The 20028-nt window shown below is 45.2% G+C and overlaps 1 pseudogene across 1 annotated transcript; it reads right to left on the minus strand.

Moving 5' to 3' along the window:
• Nucleotides 1–17358: 17358 nt before the first annotated feature.
• Nucleotides 17359–17435, minus strand: B0T15DRAFT_t26 (annotated as a pseudogene). The gene has a single exon. The product of its transcript is annotated as a tRNA-OTHER (tRNA).
• Nucleotides 17436–20028: the final 2593 nt, after the last annotated feature.

Genomic DNA, 20028 nt, shown 5'->3' on the forward strand with positions numbered 1-20028 from the left:
TTTTTATAGTCTATATAGACCTGGACTTTGTAGGTTGTACTGCTAAGGTATGGTCTCTATTCTTAAAAGGCCTCGATGATGGCTAGCAGCTCCTTATTGTAGATTAGGTAGTTAAGTCATAGTCCTTTAAGCTTCTTTGAAAAGAAGGCAACTGGGTATAACTTCCTATATTTATTGTGCTAACCAAGTTGTCCTCCGATTATATAGTCTAATACATCGGTTTCGACCTCAAATGGCTTCCGTAGGTCTGGCAACTAGAGCACTAGATCGGCGATAATTGCATTGCAGATCTTCTAAAACGCTCGTTTATGCTCGGCTTCCTACTGGAACTCGATGTCTTTCTTCGTAAGTTCGTATAATAGTCATGCAAGGTCGCCAAAGTTCCTGATGAATATTCGGTAGAAATTGGCGAATCCAATAAATCCTCGTACTTCCGTCGTTGTTATTGGTCGTAGCCATATTTTGATTACTTTAATCTTTGTTGGCTCCATCCTGATTCTACCAGGCGAGATTTCGTATCCAAGGAATACTGTTTTCGTAATGTAGAATTCGCTCTTATCCTTATTGACTAACAACTTATACTTATGGAGTATATCTAGCACTGCCCTTATATACTTCTTATATTCTTCGAGTATTTTAGAGAAGATAAGGATATTATCTAGGTAATAGACTGCGAATCGGTCGAGGAATAGGCGAATCGTATAATTAACGACCGCCTAGAAGGTTGCCAGTGCATTCATTAATCCAAAGGGCATTATAAGGTACTTATAATGGCCATAGGGAATGCGAAACGCTATCTTCCATTTGTCCCCTTCCTTGATGCGAATATAGGCATATGCTATTGGAAGGTCAAGGCGAGTAAAGTAACGGGCGCCTGCCAACTGGTCTCGAAGCCGCGAGATAAGTGGCAAGGGGTACTGGTTCTTTACTGTCTCTTTGTTCAGCTATTGGTAGTCCATGTACATCCAAAGCTTCCTATCCTTCTTTAGAACGAATAGGACTAGGTAGCCCGCTAGTGATGTCGATAGTCTAATATACCCTATCTTGAGATTCTCCTTAAGATATCTCCTCAACTTAGCATCTTGCTTTTTATTGGTATAGTACACCTTGAAGAACTTCAACTGGGCTCCTTCCTTGAGTTTGATTTTATAATCCCAAGGTCTATGGCCTAGTAGCCCCTTAAGATGCTTCGCTTCGAACGCCGGGTGTCCTTAGTATTCTGTTAGGATCTTACCCGTTTCTATATTCTTCTCTGTACTCCGGTAGTACGAGAACTTATCTCCGGCCGCGATGCTGGCTGCTTCCCTTTAGGTGACCTAATCCTAGAATTCGAATTCTCCGGTCTTATCGATTAAGATAATAGCGATTTCAATGTCGTCTGTATCTCTCTAAGCCGTGCGAGGGCATTGTCGCAAGTGGCGTCGTCTCTGGCCTAGTCTTGCCGATTCTCGCTGTTCTTCCTAGTGACTGCTGCCTTTTCCTAAGTCCGTAGTATGCTACCTGGCACTGTCTATCTCTTGCGGTAGATCTATAGGGGCTACCTTCTAGGGCGATCTTCCCTACTGCGATCTATCGTCTGTGCTTTCTATCTCGTTGGTCGGATATAGCCTCTATTCCCGAGGTCGTAGGTGGCTATCTCCCTTCCAACTAATGTCTAGGTTATAGTCTCGATGCTATAGGCGTCCTAGAATTATATCCTTCTTAGGCCCTATTTTAACAATGTCAAATACTACTCTAGTGGTTTTCCCTTCCACTATGATCTCAAGTGGTTCTATTTCTTATTATACCTATTAGGTGTCGAATAGTCCTTTAACGATATATTATTTCTTCTTAATCCTCTATAGGATCCTAAGTCGATTGACAAATGCTGGCAAGATAAGGTCGACCTAAGACCCTCTATCTACTAGTGCCAATGTTTGGAATCCTTTCCAGTATACTATAACCTAGATTCTATTATTGGGCTTGTCGTTCTGAATCGCAGCGGCTTTCTTTTCGCCCGCTAGGAGATTATAGATCCTTTTCCTTACGTGGTTCTTCCTGCACCTGCAGATCTGTTGTTATTATAATAGGTTTAGTGGTTTTTGGGCCCCTCGGAGGGCCCTAAGCCGTTTCCTAACTCCGTCTGGGCATCTAGATAGGCGTCCCTATCTTCCTGTGCCTCTTGGTTACCGTCCTGTAGTCTAAGTCTTAGGAGTTCATTAAACAATTGGCAAACTTCGTTGGCTCTTCTTTCTTCCTATCGCCGTTCGCAAGGCATCATCTACCTTCGTATATATATCTTTTGCTTGTGATATTCTTGGAGCTTTGCTTATATATAGATTAAGCAATCTTGGCTCTGATACTATCGAGTGCTATTAGGCTACTGCTGGCAGTCTTTTGGCTGGGTTCTTCGTAGTGTCACCCTGATTCTATTATATACGTTGGTCTTCTCGACCTTCTATAGGAACTAGTCGGTGCCGGTCCCTGCGTCCTAAACCTACGGGACTAGTCGAGGTTCTCCGTTTCGGTCGGTAGGCCTATCGGGCCAAAAGTCGTTGTCGAATTTTGATCGAAAATGGTATCGGCATTTGTACGCGATATACTAGAACTATAGGACGTAGACGTAGTCGTATCGCTAGGGTTAGAGTCGAAGTATGTCTTGTTCGTAGGGTTCGTAGCGCGGGCCGAATCTAATCCAGATATATACCGCGTTGCTATCCCTGACGCTGTTATACGGCTTCTTATTCCAAAAAGTGTCCTAATCTTATAGTTCCTGCCCCTTAAGTCTTTGCTGGTTCTAGGCCTTCTAGTATTCAGCCTTAGGGTTCTTAATTCTACTATTTCTCCTATCCTGGTCTAGGTCCTATACTAGTCTATCCTATAAGTTCGAGTAATATTCTTCCTAGACCCTGACCAACTTGGCCTTGACGAATTCTAGTTGGCTCATGGCCTAAGCCTTTTCTTCTATGAGTCTTTGGGTAACCGTTCGAAGCTCGGCCTGTTCCTCCTCAGCCTCCTAGAGGCGCTAGGCGAGAAAGATAGGGTTTGGGCCAATAGGTTCGTTGTCCGATTGTTATATCCTCTATTGACCTTCTTCATTCTAGGTCAACTAGAATCCCTAACCTTCTACAAGTTATAATGCTATGGCGGCGGCAATATCGTAGCCTATAATAGGTTCTTCGAACGTGACGTAGGGGCTATTGCTTCCTGACCGAGAGGAGTTATCAATGCTTCCTTTAGCTATACCTCGGTCAATTATATTGTTAAAGTCATCCTTGGTATAGCTTGCCGCAGCTACTTCAACTACGCGGGTTAACTTATCGATCGTGGTATTTTCCTTGCCGGGCACCTGCTTCTAGTTCTTCTTGCTATGGCACTCCCGTTTAAAGTGCCCTTTCTTGCTATAATTGAAACAGGTGGCCTGGGACTTGTCCTTCCGTCCTTTATCCTTATACTAGATAGTGTCTACGTCCATTGGACCAGTATAGGTGCTATACGATATGCTAGGGTACTATCGCTTCTTTTTGTCGTTTGCCTTAACGAATATAGGCTATGTTCTACGTCCCTTGCGCTACTAGTGCCTGGCATAAATCCGGTTATCAATGCGGATAGCTATAGTGATATATTCGTCAAGCGTATTAGGTCGGTCCTTTTAATATAGTTCATCCTTGACTTCTTCTTTCAAGCTATCGTAGAACAACTATATAAGACCTTCGTTATTGATCTTGCACCGAAGTGAATCCTGGTGGAACTATATAGTATAGATAGCCGCTAACTTTATCTACCTTAGGCGTACGAGTTACTCCTACGTATAGAGCTTTTTATTATAGTCTCCGAACATCTTCTAGATTTCCTATTTAAATTTGTCGTATAATTTGAAAATTTCAATGGTAAAATCGTCCTGAGCGTCCGTACTATTGGTTAGCCAATCCTTAAGGGTGGGTTCAAACCATCGAAGTACCTTCCCCTCGAGCTATAAGGAGATAAATATAACTTTGGCGGATTCGTCCGCAAACTTGTCCGGGTAGTACTTGAGATAGGCCCTTATAGATATAAGGAATCCAGCAAGTCCTTCTTTATTACCTCTATACTTAGGGGGTGCTTCGAGTTTGGCTTTGTCCTTGGGCTTGCCGTTGTAGGCCTCGTTAATAAGCTATTGTATATGGCCGTTTTCGGCCTCAAGCTGGGCGATTTTAGCGTTGAGAGTCTCGAGAGCCTGCTATATCTGTCGTATAGTTATAGCCTGGCTTTGGGATTCTAGGGTGCTAGGTATCTAGGGCGTTATAATAGTCGGTAGTACCTTCGATCTAAACCGTGATAGAGTCAAAGGGAGTAAGTAACGTATGACGAAACCGTAGGTAGTCCTGCCTTTGAAAGGGTTCGCCGGTCGAAGATATCTGCTGGTCGGATTATAGGTCTCGGTAAAGCCAAAGGGTTTATAATAATGCAAGTCGCAATGTCTGCATAGTAATATAGGGCTACCTTACTACTTGTAATTGCTTACTGGAGAACTCCCAGAGTCCTCTAGAATAAGTGTCTAGCTATCCTATATACTACGGCTCTTCTTATAGATCACGGCCTCCCTCTGGTGATCCCTTATACTGGATTACCTTAGATCACTAGTGATCCCTTGTAAGCCTTATACCTGGATCACCAAGCCTTCCCTATGCCAAGTGTGATCCTCTTCTGATTGGTCCGTTCCTGGACCGGAACGATTGGACGTAGGCGTCGCCCGCAGACCATGCAGGTCGGCCCCACCGGCCGCTGCAGGTTAATTCATGACAATATAGGGACCGGCGCCGACTAGTTCCTATAGAAGGTCGAGAGGACCAATATATACGATAGAATTAGGATAACATAAGTGTATAGCGAAAGTTACATGCATGCGAAAGTTACACTAAACCATACCCCCTTAACTTTATCTATATTAATTCCACCCAACCAGCTCAAAACGAACGAAACTACTCGGAATCGTCTTCCTCGGATGTTTCAACAACTATCTGACAGGTACGCGTATTGTGGCCAGGCTCGCCGCAGTTGCTACAATACCGCGCGCGTGTCTCAACCCTCGGCTTCCGACTACTACCCGCCTGCGTTTCCTCCTTAATCTATACCTCAACGTCTCTCTGGCCCTGCAGATCCTATGCATCCTGTATAGAAAGTGATCCTCCTTGTCGGAGCCGTTGTTTTTTGACCCTTCGGCGCTTGCTTAGTGCCTTATTTACTGCTCGGAGGCTCTAGTTCTCTGCCCTTAATAATGCCAACTGATATATAACCTTGGACGTCCCTTTAGCAAATATATCAACCGCCCTTAAAATCTCAGTTAGAGAGCTATTTTGATACCGGGCAATTCGATTCTTGATAAGGGTAGACTGCGAGAAGGCTTCGATTAGGTTGTTCGGGGTCTTAGAAACCTAGGTGTAGGCACTACTAGGCGGCGAGTTTAAGGGCGTTGGCGTCTTTAGACGGATATCGAGCTATAAGATCACTTTCTCGGGATTAAAAGGAGCAATTCTAGCACCTCGAAAACCTCCTTGAATGTTTTTAGGAGTTATAGCGGCTTAGAAAGCGGTATAGAATATAGGAAAGAAGTCCTCCTTAGTGATATAGGTTATACTTGCCTATATTATCCCCTCGATCTGTTTGCCGTATGCCGTCTTAAATAGGCTGAAATACCCAATATCAAGCGGCTAAAGAATATAAGATAAATAGGGAGGTATATAGAGGGTAATAATATTATTCTCCTTGCAATAGAGCTCGAAGTCGGTCGAGTAGTGGCTATTATAGCTATTAAGGACTAGGAGGCGATAAACCCTAGCTATTTGAGCTTTAGTATACTTGTCGAAATACTAAATCCATTCTAGGCCTCTCTCGTTGGTTGTCCAACCGTTTTCGGATGTTGTAATAACCTAGTCCTTCGGCAATAGGCTATTCTCGTACTAAGAGGAGAGGTAATATTTGCCCTTGACGATAATAAACGGCGGGATCGCCTAGCCAGTCGTATTGACGCCCTAGATTACCGTTGCCCACTCGCGATTACTAGGCTGCTTCGACTTTACCCTACCACGCTATTCGGAGCTTGTAACAACTATTGCCGTTAAAATAATACCCATCTGAAACCCAGTCTTATCGAAGTTATAGATGTCGGCCTCCTAGATGCCGTACTTCGCGATTATATTCTATATAAGCGCAAACCAACCGCGAATAATCTCTGGATCTTCGCATTAGGCCCTCTAGTAGTCGTATTTCCAATTGAAACGCATAGTAAGCTCTAGGTACCGTTTGACGAAGGTTAAAGCCCAACGCGTTCCGACACATCCCACGTTGCGTTCGGCAAGCAGCCAATCAGCTATATCTTCTATACTAGATAAGCGGGGAGGAAATCCTTTAGAATCTAGGTCAAGGATATATTGAACAATGACAGCCTCCTCTAAATCGGTCAATTTCCGCGAGTTGGCTGGAATATCGTATCGTGACTGCTGACCGTGCCGATGGCGGCTAAGCTTCATTGGGTCCACAGAAAAGATCCGAGCTGCAGCTCTAAGACTTAATTTCGGATCATTCTCTAGAGCCTGGAGGGCTAAGATAACTTGGCTTTCGTCGTTTTTCTAAGGCATGTTAGGTTGTAGAGGAAGTAGGTGTAGAAGTGAGATGTCGCGTTGGTATGGTTTAGTGTAACTTTCGCATGTATATAACTTTCGCTATACACCTACGTTAACGCCGTATAGAATTTAGCCGGAAGACTGCTAGCAGTGGCCTAATAGCACTCAATAGTATAGGAGCAAGGACTATTTAATCTATATATAAGCGAAGCTCTAAGAACACTATAAACGCGAGATACGTATATAAAGATAGATGATGCCGCACGAACGACGATAGGAAGAAAAAAGAGCCAACGAAATTCGACAATTGTTTAATGAACTCCCGAGACTTAGACCGTAGGACGGTGACCAGGAGGCATAGGAGGATAGGGACGCCTATCTAGATGCTCAGACAGAGTTGGGAAACGGCTCAAGGCTCTTCGAGGGGCCTGAAAACTACTAAACCTATTATAGCGACAAATAAAAGACTTCTTTCTTTTCCACTTGATCGCTGCTTGCCTGCAAGAGCGGTAAACCCTTCGAAATATACGTCATTCTAACTGCCTCGACGAGCTCTATCTAACGGTACTAGTTGCACCCGCGCGGCCGTCCTCGCGCGGCTGCAACAGGCCGTTGAAGCAGGCATTGTATTGCAGATACCCGACCATCAGCCAAATTTTTCCCTGCGTATAGGCCAACTGGTTATTCCCGGGCCACCTACCCTACCGGACCCAGCTATTCCCGAACGGCCCACCCTACTAACGATCCCCTATACTCCCTATGCAACCTACGCTACAGGCCCCTACAGGCCCTATCCTACCAGAAGGAGCTGAAAATGAACGACGTTCTAGATTCGGCATCCGATATTAAGATGGGAGAAAACCTCTCCCCTCCCCCTTAGGGCAATAGTAGCCAACTAGGGCTATATACAAGCCAACATATAAGCCAGAGGACTCTAGCCACTATACCCAAACCGGCCAAAACGACCAAGTCTACCAGCCACCTATATACATACGAGCATATCACTAGGCTTGTTAATGACCTACTTGCCCTAGTCTCTAAAGATAAGGGCAAGGCTCGGGCACTTACAACGGAGATTCAACAAGCCTACTAATAAGCCTACCAACAAGCTGCCATACCTCCCTCCCAGGCCAAGGCTGCAGCTACAGCTACGGCGTTGAACCTACCTACCCTATGGAAGGTAGTAGCGGAAGAAGTGCGAGCGGCACTAAGGGAAACCAAACCAGGACAGGCCCAAGCTACCCGGACCTAGGCTGATATAGTCCGAAAACCACTACAAGACACTATAGCCCAGCTAGCCAAGGTTATCCCAGCCAAGCAGAACTGCGAGATCCTTGTTCGGGGGGGCCATCTATCACCTGATCTAGCTAAGAGGACCCCCCTAGAAATTATCCAAGCCGTCAACGGGGCCTCTAGCTGACAAGGGGCTATTGCAGCTCGGAAACTGCCCAGCGGAGACATAGTAGTCACCTTCAACAACCCGGATACCAAGCAATGGCACTCTACCAACTACGACTGGATTCAATAGGCCTTTGGAAGCCAGGCAAAGGAAGCTCGACGGACCTACAGAGTGGTAGTTAAGGGCCTAAGGAAAGCTGACCTCTAGGGGGCTACAGAGGCCAGTTTTCAAGAAGAGGCCAGGCTACGGGCCGTGGAAAAGATCATCTTCCAATACCCCCATAACCCAGACTTCACCAGAGTCCCTGTGGTTATAGTCTTCACTAGCCAGGAGGAGGCTAAAAAGGCTTGCGACCTAGAGGTCCTATACCGGGCCCAGCTCTTTAACTGCGAGCCATACTGGGCTCCGCTACAGCCAGCGCAGTGCTTTAAGTGCTAGAAGTGGGGCCATATAGCCTGCTACTGTAGGAAGGACCCCCTCTGCCCCCGTTGTAGTACTGGAACCCATGAGCCTAGTGGTAAGGAAGGCGAAGAGCAATGCCCTACCTATACTACAGGCCAGTTTAGATGCCCAGCCTGCGGGGGTCGCCACTCGGCTAGGGACAAGCAGTGCCCAGAACGGCTCCGGATATGGGCTATAGCTAAGGAGGCCTACTAATATAGGCCTAGAACCTTCGAATCGACTATTTCCAAGCCACAACAACTAACCTTCGACCTCGACTTTACCCGAACAACCTACCCTACAACTGCAACTACAACCTCTATTCCTGCCTCTCTCTCTCTAAGCCACGATGATCAAGATGCAGGCTCTTCTAGAAAGCGACCACGGGGTAGGCCAATAAAGGCTCAACAAGACCCTAAGCAGCTCTGACTATCCATCTCCTAACCTACCAGCCAAGCTATAAGCCAGGTTAAAGACTAGGCTATAAACCAAAACAACCCAACTAGCCAGCCAACCGACCACCTAGCCAGCCAACCAACCGATCACCTAGCTAGCCAACCCTCTAGTACTACATGGTAGTTACCATACTACAATGAAATACCGGAGGCATCAAACAACCACTAGAAATCTTAGTGGAGAAGGCTAAGTTCGACGTTCTAGCCATATAGGACCCATGGATCAACCACCAAACCAAGCCTACCTACTGCCCCCGACGCAGCCAGTACCACCTAGTCCATCAACCTAGTGGCCGGGCAGCTATACTGGTTTAAAAGACGATTGACCTTAGCCAGTGGGACTACGAGGCAGCCGAACATTGGTGCTGGGTTCGATTTGCAGGCTACGAAGATAGCCAGAGGGTTGAGGTCTAGTCGGTCTATAACCCCCCAGCAATCAAGACAATACCAGCCACTCTTTTACAACAATACCCCCGACCTTCCAGCCAAGTAATACTTACGGGGGACTTTAACCTTCAACACCCAGCCTGGGACTACTATGAACGCTACGACAATGAAGCTAATAACCTGCTCCAGTTAGCCACCTCTTAGGACCTTAGGCTAGTAACCCCAAAGGGTACTATAACCAGGGAACTACAAGGTAGGCAACGAGGACGCCCATCAACCATTGACCTAATCTAGGCCTCTACAGACCTTGCCTGCTCCTACTATGGTATCAAAGAAAGGGGAGATTCTGACCACTACCCCCAAGTAGTGGAGGTCCACCTCAAACACCCCCCTATGGCCCCACCCCCCCCTGGTTGGTCCTGGAAAAAGATAGATAAAAAGAGGGTAAAGGCCGAAGCAGCCCTCTTACCAGGCCTCTGCAAGCTTGATAACCCTGGCCCGCAAGGCCTACAGAGCCGTACCCAGTCAATAGAAGGCCTAGACAAGGCATTCGACTGGCTTGTCAAGGAACTTACAAGGATTGCCAATGCTAGCACTCCCCAAAAGAAGCTCAACAACAGATTTCAAGCTCTCTAGTAGACGAACGAGGTACAACAAAAGGCCCAAGGGGCCCGGAAGGCCGAACGCACAGCTAAAGCCGTACCTACGGCTAAGCCGTACCTACGGCTTACAATAAGGCCCAGCTAAACTAGAGACTCTGGGACCTTTCAAAGGCTATACAATAGGCTAGAATAAGGACCTGGAGATCTACCCTACAGAAAGCTAGTCATAATAAATCACTCCTTTGGAGCCTAGAACGGTGGGCCCGTTGCAAGAGCTTCTAGCCTACTAGCCCCCCTAGGCTCTCGGCCATCGACAGCTATACCACCCATACTCAGAAGGCCCAGACCCTAGCCGATCGTTTCTTTCCAAGCCCGCTGGCCGACCTCTCCAACATCCGAGATCTCACCTTTTCCCAGCCATGGGAACCAAAGATCACAATAAGCCAGGTGGTTAGTGCTAGGGACATAGAAAGTGCCATTGCCCAGGCTGCTCCCTGGAAGGCGCCGGGCAATGACTACCTCCCTATAGGTCTATTGAAGGCCTGTGGTAGGCCGTTATACAAGATCCTCGCATTACTCGCCCAGAGATGCTTCAAACTACAATGGGTGCCAGCTAGGCTAAAGGAGGCTATAGTTATAGTGCTCCCAAAGCCTGGTAAAACCCTAGCCGACTATCTTACCCCCAGAGGCTATAGGTCTATTTCCCTTCTTCCTACTATTGGCAAGGTAGTGGAAACAGTGGTTACCAAAAGAATCACAGAGGCAGCCGAAGCCTACGGCCTATTACCCAATGAACAGATGGGAAACTGGGAACATAGGTCAACAGACCTAGCTATACGGCTTGTGGTGGCCCAGATCCAAGAGGCCTGGAAACAATGTGCTACGGCCTCCCTATTGCAGCTAGATCTAACAGGCGCCTTCGACTGGGTAAATCATACCCAGTTACTAGCTACGGTTCGGGACCTTGAGCTCCCACCATATGTTACGAACCAACCATATAACCCGACCTGGTGGGGCCATGCAGGTGATGAGGTCACCAATCGGGAAGCACGAGGCAGTAGGACGCCCCACATGGATGCTGATGGACGACGGCGAGCGCGGGCGTCCATAGGAAAATAGCTAGTATATAGTCATTCGTTACGGAGGGCTCTAGGAGTCCTCCAGTGAGCAATATAAGCAGTAAGGTAGCCCTATATTACTATATAGACATTACGACTTGCATTGTTATGAACCTTTTGGCTTTACCGAGACCTATAGTCCAACCAGCAGATACCTTCGACCGGCGAACCCTTTTAAAGGCAGGACTACCTATAGTTTCGTCATACGTTGCTTACTCCCTTTAACTCTATCATAGTTTAGATCGAAGGTAACATCGATCATCATAGCGCCTTAGACACCTAGCACCCTAGGCTCCCAGGGCCAGACCACAACCATATAGTAGATGCAGCAGGTCATCGAAGCCCTCAATATAAGGATCACCTAGCTTAAGGCCCAGAAAGATAACACCTAGCTCCTTAAGGCTCTCAACGATAAGATCGCCCAGCTCGAGGCCGAGAATGGCAATATGTAGCAACTCGTCAACGAGGCCTATAACGGCAAGCCTAAGGACAAGGCCAAACTCGAAGCACCCCCTAAGTACGGAGGCGACAAAGAAGGACTTACTAGATTCCTTATATCTATAAGGGCCTACCTTAAGTATTACCCGGACAAATTTATAGATAAATCTACCAAAGTTATATTTATCTCCTTGCAACTCGAGGGGAAGGTACTCTGATAGTTTAAACCCACCCTTAAAGATTGGCTAACCAATAGTACAGACGCCTAGGACGACTTCACTATTGAAATTTTCAAATCGTATGATAAATTTGAGCAGGAAATCCAGAAGGTGTTCGGAGACTATAATGAAAAGCTCTATATATAGGAGCGACTCATATATCTAAGGCAGACAAAGTCGGCGGCTACCTATACTATATAGTTCTACCAGGATTTACTTTGGTGTAAGATCAATGATAAAGGTCTTATATAGTTGTTCTACGATAGCTTGAAGGAAGAAGTTAAGGATAAACTATATTAAAAGGACCAACCCGATATGCTTGACGAATATATTATTATAGCTATCTGTATCGACGATCGGATTTATACCAGGCGCTAATAACGTAAAGGACGCGGAACGTAGCCTATATTCGTCAAGGCCAATAACAAGAAAAAGCGATAATACCCTAGCACGTCGTATAGTACCTATGCTGGTCTAATAGATATGGACGCCACCTAGTATAAAGAAAAGGGATGGAAGGACAAGTCCCAAGCTACCTATTTCAACTATAGCAAGAAAGGGCATTTTAAACGGGAGTGCTATAGCAAGAAGAATTGGAAGCAGGTGCCCGGTAAGGAAAACGCCACGATCGATAAATCAACCCGCATGGTTGAAGTAGCTACGGCAAGCTATACCGAGGATGATTTCGACAACGTAGTCGACCAGGGTATAGCCAAAGGAAGTGTTAATAACTTCTCTTAGTCAGGAAGCTATAGCCCCTACATCATATTTAAAGAGCCTATTATAGGCTATAACATCGCCATTGCTACGGTATTATAACTTATAGAAGATTAGAGATTCCAGTTGACCTAGAACAAAGAAGGTTAATAGAGAATATAATAATCGGACAACGAACCCGTTGGCCCGAACCCTATCTTTCTCGCCTAGCGCCTCTAGGAAGCTGAGGAGGACTAAGCTAAGCTTCGAACGGTTACCCGAAGACTCGCAGAAGAAAAGGCCCAGGCTATAAGCCAGCTAGAATTTGTCAAGGCCAAGTTAGTCAGGGTCTAGGAAGAGCAGTACTTAAACTTATAGGATGGACCGGCATAGGACCTAGGCTAGGATAGGAGAAATAGTAGAATTAAGAACCCTAAGGCTGAATACTAGAAGGCCTAGAACTAGCAAAGACTTAAGGGATAGGAACTATAAGATTAGGACGCTTTTTGGAATAAGAAGCTATATAACGGCATTAGAGATAGTAATACGGTATATATTTAGATTGGATTTAGCCCACGCTATAAACCTTATAAACAAGACGTACTTCGACTCTAACCCCAGCGATATAACCACGTCTACATCCTATAGTTCTAGTATATCATATACAAATGCCAATACCATTTCCGATCAAAATTTAATAACGACTTTTAGCCTGATAGGCCTACCGACCGAAACAAAGAACCTCGACTAGTCCTATAGGTTTAGAATATAGGGACCAGCACCGACTAGTTCCTATAGAAGGTCGAGAGGACTAATGTATATAATAGAATTAGGGTAACACCACGAAGAACCTAGCCAGAAGGCTGCCAGCGGTGGCCTAATAGCACTCGATAGTACAAGAGCCAGGATTGCTTAATCTACATATAAGCAAAGCTCTAAGAACATTATAAACATAAGATATATATACAAAGATAGATGACGCCTTGCGAATGGCAACAGGAAGAAAAAAGAGCCAACGAAATTCGACAACTATTCAATGAACTCCCGAGACTTGGACTATAGGATGGAGACCAAGAGGTATAGGAGGATAGGGACACCTATCCAGACGCCAGAACGGAGTTGGGAAACAGCTCAGGGCCCTCCAAGGGGCCTAGAAACCACTAAATCCATCATAACGACGATAGATCCGCAGGTATAGGAAGAACCATGCAAGAAAAAGGATCTATAACCTCCTAGCGAACGAAAAGGAAGCTGCTATGATTCAGAACGACAAACCCGATAATAGAATCTAGGTTATAGTATACTAGAAAGGATTCCAAACATTGGCATTAGTAGATAGAGGATCTCAAGTCGACCTTATCTCGCCAACACTTATTAATTGACTTAGGATCCCATAGAGGGTCAAGAAGAAATAGCATATTATTAAAGGACTATTCGATACCTAATAGGTACGATAGGAAATAGAACCACTTGAGATTATAGTAGAAGGAAAAACTACTAGAGTAGTATTTGACATTGTTAAAATAGGGCCTAAGAAGGATATAATTCTAGGACGCCTATAGTATCGAGATTACAACCCAGACATTAGTTGGAAGGGAGGTGGCCACCTATAACCTCGGGAATAGAGGCCGTATCCGACCAACAAGATGGGAAGCATAGACGATGGATCGTAGCAGGGAAGATCGCCCCAGAAGGCGGCCCCTATAGATCCACTATAAGAGATAGACAATGCCAGGCAGAGCATTACGGACTTAGGAAGAGGCGGTAGTCACTAGAAGGAACAGCGAGAATCGGCAAGACCAGGCCAGAAACAACGCCACTTGCGACGACGCCCTTATATAGCTCAGAAAGACACAGACGACATTGAAATTACTATCATCTCAATCGACGAGACTGGAAAATTCAAATTCTAGGATTAGGTCACCTAGAAGGAAGCGGCCAGCATTATAGCTAGAGATAAGTTCTTGTACTACCAAAGTACAGAGAAGAACATAGAAACAGGTAAGATCCCAGTAGAATACCAAGGACACCTGGCGTTCGAAGCGAAGTATCTTAAGGGGCTACCAGACTATAGACCTTGGGACCACGAAATTAAACTCAAGGAAGGAGCCTAGCTGAAATTCTTCAAGGTATATTATACTAACGAGAAATAAGATGCTAAGTTAAGGAGATATCTTAAGGAGAATCTCAAGATAGGGTACATTAGACTATTAACATTACTAGTAGGCTACCTAGTCCTATTTGTTCCAAAGAAGGATAGGAAGCTTCGGATATATATAGATTACTAACAGCTGAACGAAGAGATAGTAAAGAACCGGTACCCTTTACTACTTATCTCGCAGCTTCGAGACCAGTTGGCAGGCGCCTGTTACTTTACTCGCCTCGACCTTCCAATAGCATATACCTATATTTACATTAAGGAAGGGGATGAATAGAAGATAGCATTTCGCATTCTCTACGGCCATTATAAGTACCTTATAATGCCCTTCGGATTGACAAATGCACCGGCAACCTTCCAGGCGGTTATTAATCATGCGATTCGCCTATTCCTCGACCGATTCGCAGTCTATTACCTAGATGATATCCTTATCTTCTCCAAAATATTCAAGGAATATAAGAAGCATATAAAGGCAGTATTAGATATATTCTATAAGCATAAGTTATTAGTTAATAAGGACAAGAGCAAATTCTATATTATGAAAACAGTATTTCTTAGATACGAAATTTTACCTGGTAGAATTAGGATGGAGCCAGCGAAGATTAAAGCGATCAAGAAATGGCTACGACCAATAATAATAATAGAGGTGCAAGGATTTATTGGATTCGCCAATTTCTATCGAATGTTCATTAGGAACTTTGGCGACCTTATATGACTATTATATGAACTTATAAAGAAAGATATCGAGTTCCGATAGGAAGCTGAGTATAAGCAAGTATTTTAGAAGATCCGCGGTATAATTATCGCCGATCTAGTGCTCCGGTTGCTAGACCTATGGAAGCCATTTGAGGTCGAAACCGATGTATTAGACTATGTAATTAGAGGACAACTTGGTCAGCACAACGAATATAGGAAGTTACACCTAGTTGCATTCTTTTCAAAGAAGCTCGAAGGACTACGACTCAACTACTTAATCTATAATAAGGAGTTGCTAGCCATCATCGAAGCTTTTTAAGAATAGAGACCCTACCTCAGCGGTATAACCTATAAGGTTCAGGTCTATATAGACTATAAGAACTTGCGGTACTTTACCACTACCAAGGTGTTGAATAGATAACAGACTCGATAGATAGAATTCCTTTCAGAGTTCAACTTCAAAATCAATTATAAGAAAGGCTCGGAAAACGTACGAGCGGATGTATTGAGCAGGAGGCCAGATCACTTCAGGAATAGCCAACCAGAAGCCTTGCCACTATTACTTCAATAACAGCCAGACAGTTCCCTATAGCACGCTCCCTAACCGATAGAAGATCTCGATGACGACACGCTTCTACGATAGGACGAAGATCCCGGCATACAACCTCTATAACCGTTTGAAGAATATTGCATAGTCTTCAGGGAAGAACAGCTAGGAAAAGACTTCCAAGACTAGAAGCAGAACAATATAGACGAAAAGATAGGTATCTCTTAGAGAGATAGAGCGTTATAGTATAATAGCAAGGCCTACGTCGCACTATAGGATCAAACAGAACTGATCAAGACGATCTACGAGTCAAAACTCGGAGGACATATAGGAATCGCCAAAATAATTGCCAAGGTTCGGCAATACTACGACTTCCCAGGACTTAGGACTAGAGTCAAAACCACTATATAGGAGTATAACCTCTATAACCAAAGTAAGACGGTATAGTACAAACCATATAGGCTCTTAGAGCCGTTGCCAGTTGCAGAACGACCATGGAGCTTAGTGACGATGGACTTTATCACCAAACTACCACTTTCGAAAGACTCGACTACTAGAACAAAGTATAATAGCATCCTTACTATAGTTGACCGACTTACTAAATAGAGCTACTTCTTCTTATATAAAGAATTATAGTTAGCAGAACAACTTGTAGATATAATCTATCGGCATATTATATCAGTGCATAGATGGCTAGAAGAATAGATCATAGACTGAGACACCAAATTCGCATTAAAGTTTTAGCAAGCGCTTATAAAGCGTTTGGGCATAAAGAGCAAGCTTTCAATAGTATACTACCCATAGACAGATGGCTAGATAGAAAGGCTTAACCAGATCGTTGAACAATACCTTAGAACGTTTATCAACTTCCAATAGGACGACTAGGTTGATCTACTACTAGCGGTATAGCTTATATATAATATAACGCCAACAGAGACAATAAAGGTCACTCCGTTCTTCGCGAACTTTGGTTATAAAGCAGATTTATACCAAGGACCAGATATCATAGTACCTAGGGCAAAAATCAAGGCAGAGAAAATATATATACTATATATAATACTAAAAGAAAAACTCGAGTTTGTCAGACTTAGGATAAAGGAGTACTATAATAAATATCGGCTCGAGGGACCTCGCCTTAAGAGAGGAGATATAGTCTACCTCGTTTCTCGAAACTTGAAAATAAAACGGCTAAGCTAGAAACTTGACTTTAGGAAGATTAGACCATTCAAGATTAATATAAAAATCTCGATATCTAACTACCGACTTTTATTATTATTAATAATAAAGTTACATACTAACATCTTCTATATCTTGCTCCTTGAACTAGTACCCAAGAATATACGAGCTATAAAGGATATCGAAGCTAAGGACAAAGAAGAAGAGTAGGATATTAAGGAAATCTTGGACTTGCAAATAGCTAATAGAAGGCTAGAGTACCTAATCAAATAGCTCGACTTTGGACTAGAAGACAACTTATAGGAGCTAGCAGAACACCTTAGCTATATAGAAAAACTAAAGGAATTCCATCGACGGAATCTAGATCGGCCAGGGAAGAAGAAAGCGCAAAAATCTTCTCCCCGTGAATAGCTCGACCCGGCGGTCAAGCCACTTATATAGAGAAGGGGCGTAGATGGGATTCAAACCCACGACCTCCCAGAGCATTCGCCCGGGTATAATAACCAAGCTGCACCACTAAGCCATTTCATTTGTTGGGAAATAGGCAACAAGAATCAGATTAAGAACCCCAAGCAGGAAAGAGCGGCTGCAAGCAGCCACGCCATAACACGACACGTATAGCAGGCGCGACCAAGACCTGACCGCCACCGGCTACGAACCCGCACTACCTCGAACCTCGTCAACAGCAGGAGGAGAATCCCTAGACTATAGGAGCGTGTTAAAATCAAGGGGCCCTGACGAAACACCAGACCTATAAGGAATAACACTAGTAGCCTCCTAGTCAACCATACCAAAGGCACCTAAGGCCTGCACCTGACCAATAAGTTGCTGCTCCTCCGACATCGGTTCCGGGGAAGGAGGCCCGTCCTTTTCTAAACCCTTTAGTCTATAAGCCAGCAACAATAAGCCGGTCTCCGCCAGGTGTTAGTATTATTATCGAAGACGGGAAAGACAGCTCAACGCCTTAGCAAGCTAATGTTCAGCATCTATAATCGCTTTATCAATCTTGTCGCGAGCCGATAAGTTTACTACCACTATTCTATTAGGAAGGGCCTAGCAAGCATAGACAAGGAGGGTACCTACAAGCGTTCATAACGCTAGGACCACTGCACTTCTTCCCTATACGAACGCAAAAGGAATACTTATTGGAACCAGGCACTATAATATAACGCCTATACGGCTTTATGTTCCAACAACGTTCATAAGGTATACCGGACTCCTCACCGTCACGCTCAATTGCTATTATAGCAATACGATATTCAAAGGCACGGTTTCAATAGGGCCTAGCCGCCACTATATCAGCTATAGCAATAGTGAAGGAAGAAGAATGATAACTTACCAGGGAACCAAATCAAGGGGGCAATTAGTGCTAAAAGGAAACACAATAACAGCCAAGGTCTTTCAGGGCGAAAGACGTCGAGGAGGGGCATCGTATTACAAACCAACCATATAACCCGACCTAGTAGGGCCATACAGGTGATAAGGTCACTAATCGGGAAGCATGAGGCAGTAGGACGCCCTACATGGACGCCCGGGGACGCTGGCGAGCACTAGCGACCATGGACGCTCGAGGACGACGGCGAGCGCAGGCGTCCACAGGAAAATAGCTAGTATATAGTCATTCGTTACGGAGGGCTCTGGGAGTCCTCCAGTAAGCAATACAAGCAGTAAGGTAGCCCTACATTACTGTGCAGACATTGCGACTTGCATTATTGTGAACCTTTTGGCTTCACCGAGACCTACAGTCCGACCAGCAGATACCTTCGACCGGCGAACCCTTTCAGAGGCAGGACTGCCTGTGGTTTCGTCACACCATAGCTTGTAGGTTGGCTACAGTCGTGGCTAACGGGCCGGAAAGCCACACTCCTATTCGACGGCTAACTTGCCCCGGAAATCAACATTCGAGCTGGAGTGCCACAAGGATCACTACTATCACCAGTCCTCTTTATACTATATATAGCCTCGCTATATAAAGTACTAAAGGAAAAGCATTCTTTGGTTAGCTTAGTGGGATTCGCAGATGACACCAACCTCCTAGCCTTTGGAAGGGACCCCTATATTAACTGCCAGCAACTGGAACAAGCCTAAGCCACGTGTCTACAGTGGGCTAGATCCTACGGAATGGAATTTAATGGGGCCAAGTCAGAGCTGATCTACTTCAACAAAGGCCAAAAACAGTGGTCCGAACCACTACAACTAGCCAAACCCGGCCACCCTTATGACTATACTATAGTCAAACTAACGGCTTCAGCTCGGTTCCTAGGGGTCTGGCTTGACTGGAGGCTTTCTTGGAAGGCCCATGGAGCTAGTATAGCTACCAAGCTAAGAACCTAAGACTTTGCTCTATCAAGGATAGCAGCCAAGACCTGGGGCTTGGGGCTAATCAAGGCCAGAGAGGTCTATACTAAGTGCATTCGCAGTGCAATAGCCTATGGGGCATCTAGCTTCCACAAGCCTACAACACTCAATGGCTCACCACAAGGCCTAGCTAGGGACCTAGCAAAGGCCCAGAACCGAAGCCTACGCATCGTAGCTGGGGCCTATAAGGCTACCCCTATATGGAATCTTGAGACGGAAACTTGGATCCCTCCCCTAGACCTTTACCTTAACAAGAGGCTGGCCAACTTCGAAGACCGGCTCAACAAGCCTACCCTATAGGCCAAGCTAGGCCCGGAGGCCCTAAGATGCCCACCAAAGGAAATCATCCAAGGGGCCTACAACAAGCTTAAACGAAGGTTCTGGTCGCTACGGGGCTGGCCCTAGAGCCTAGAAAAGCCAACAGATACCGAAAAGGCATCGGCTATAGTGGCCAAATGGAATGCCGAGGCCAAGGCCTTGGGCCCACCATTAGCTAAGACCCAGGATGACTGGGCACTATTAAGAGCCTGAGAGGCTAGATGGAAGACCAAGTCTAGAGACAGCTAACTAGGCTAGCTGATGAAGGCTTACCAATAGTCCTCTTTATGAACCAGAGCTTACGGAAACACCAAGGCCTTATAAAGGCTAAGAGCTCCCTACTAGTACAGGCTCGTACAGGAGCTATAGGCCTACAGGACTTTCTTTTCAAACAAAAGGCCCATAACCAGCCTACCCCTTATTGCGAATGCGGAGAAGCC

The sequence above is a fragment of the Chaetomium strumarium genome (genome assembly GCF_033439665.1).
Source record: "Chaetomium strumarium strain CBS 333.67 chromosome Unknown B0T15scaffold_1, whole genome shotgun sequence".
NCBI lineage: Eukaryota > Fungi > Ascomycota > Sordariomycetes > Sordariales > Chaetomiaceae > Chaetomium > Chaetomium strumarium.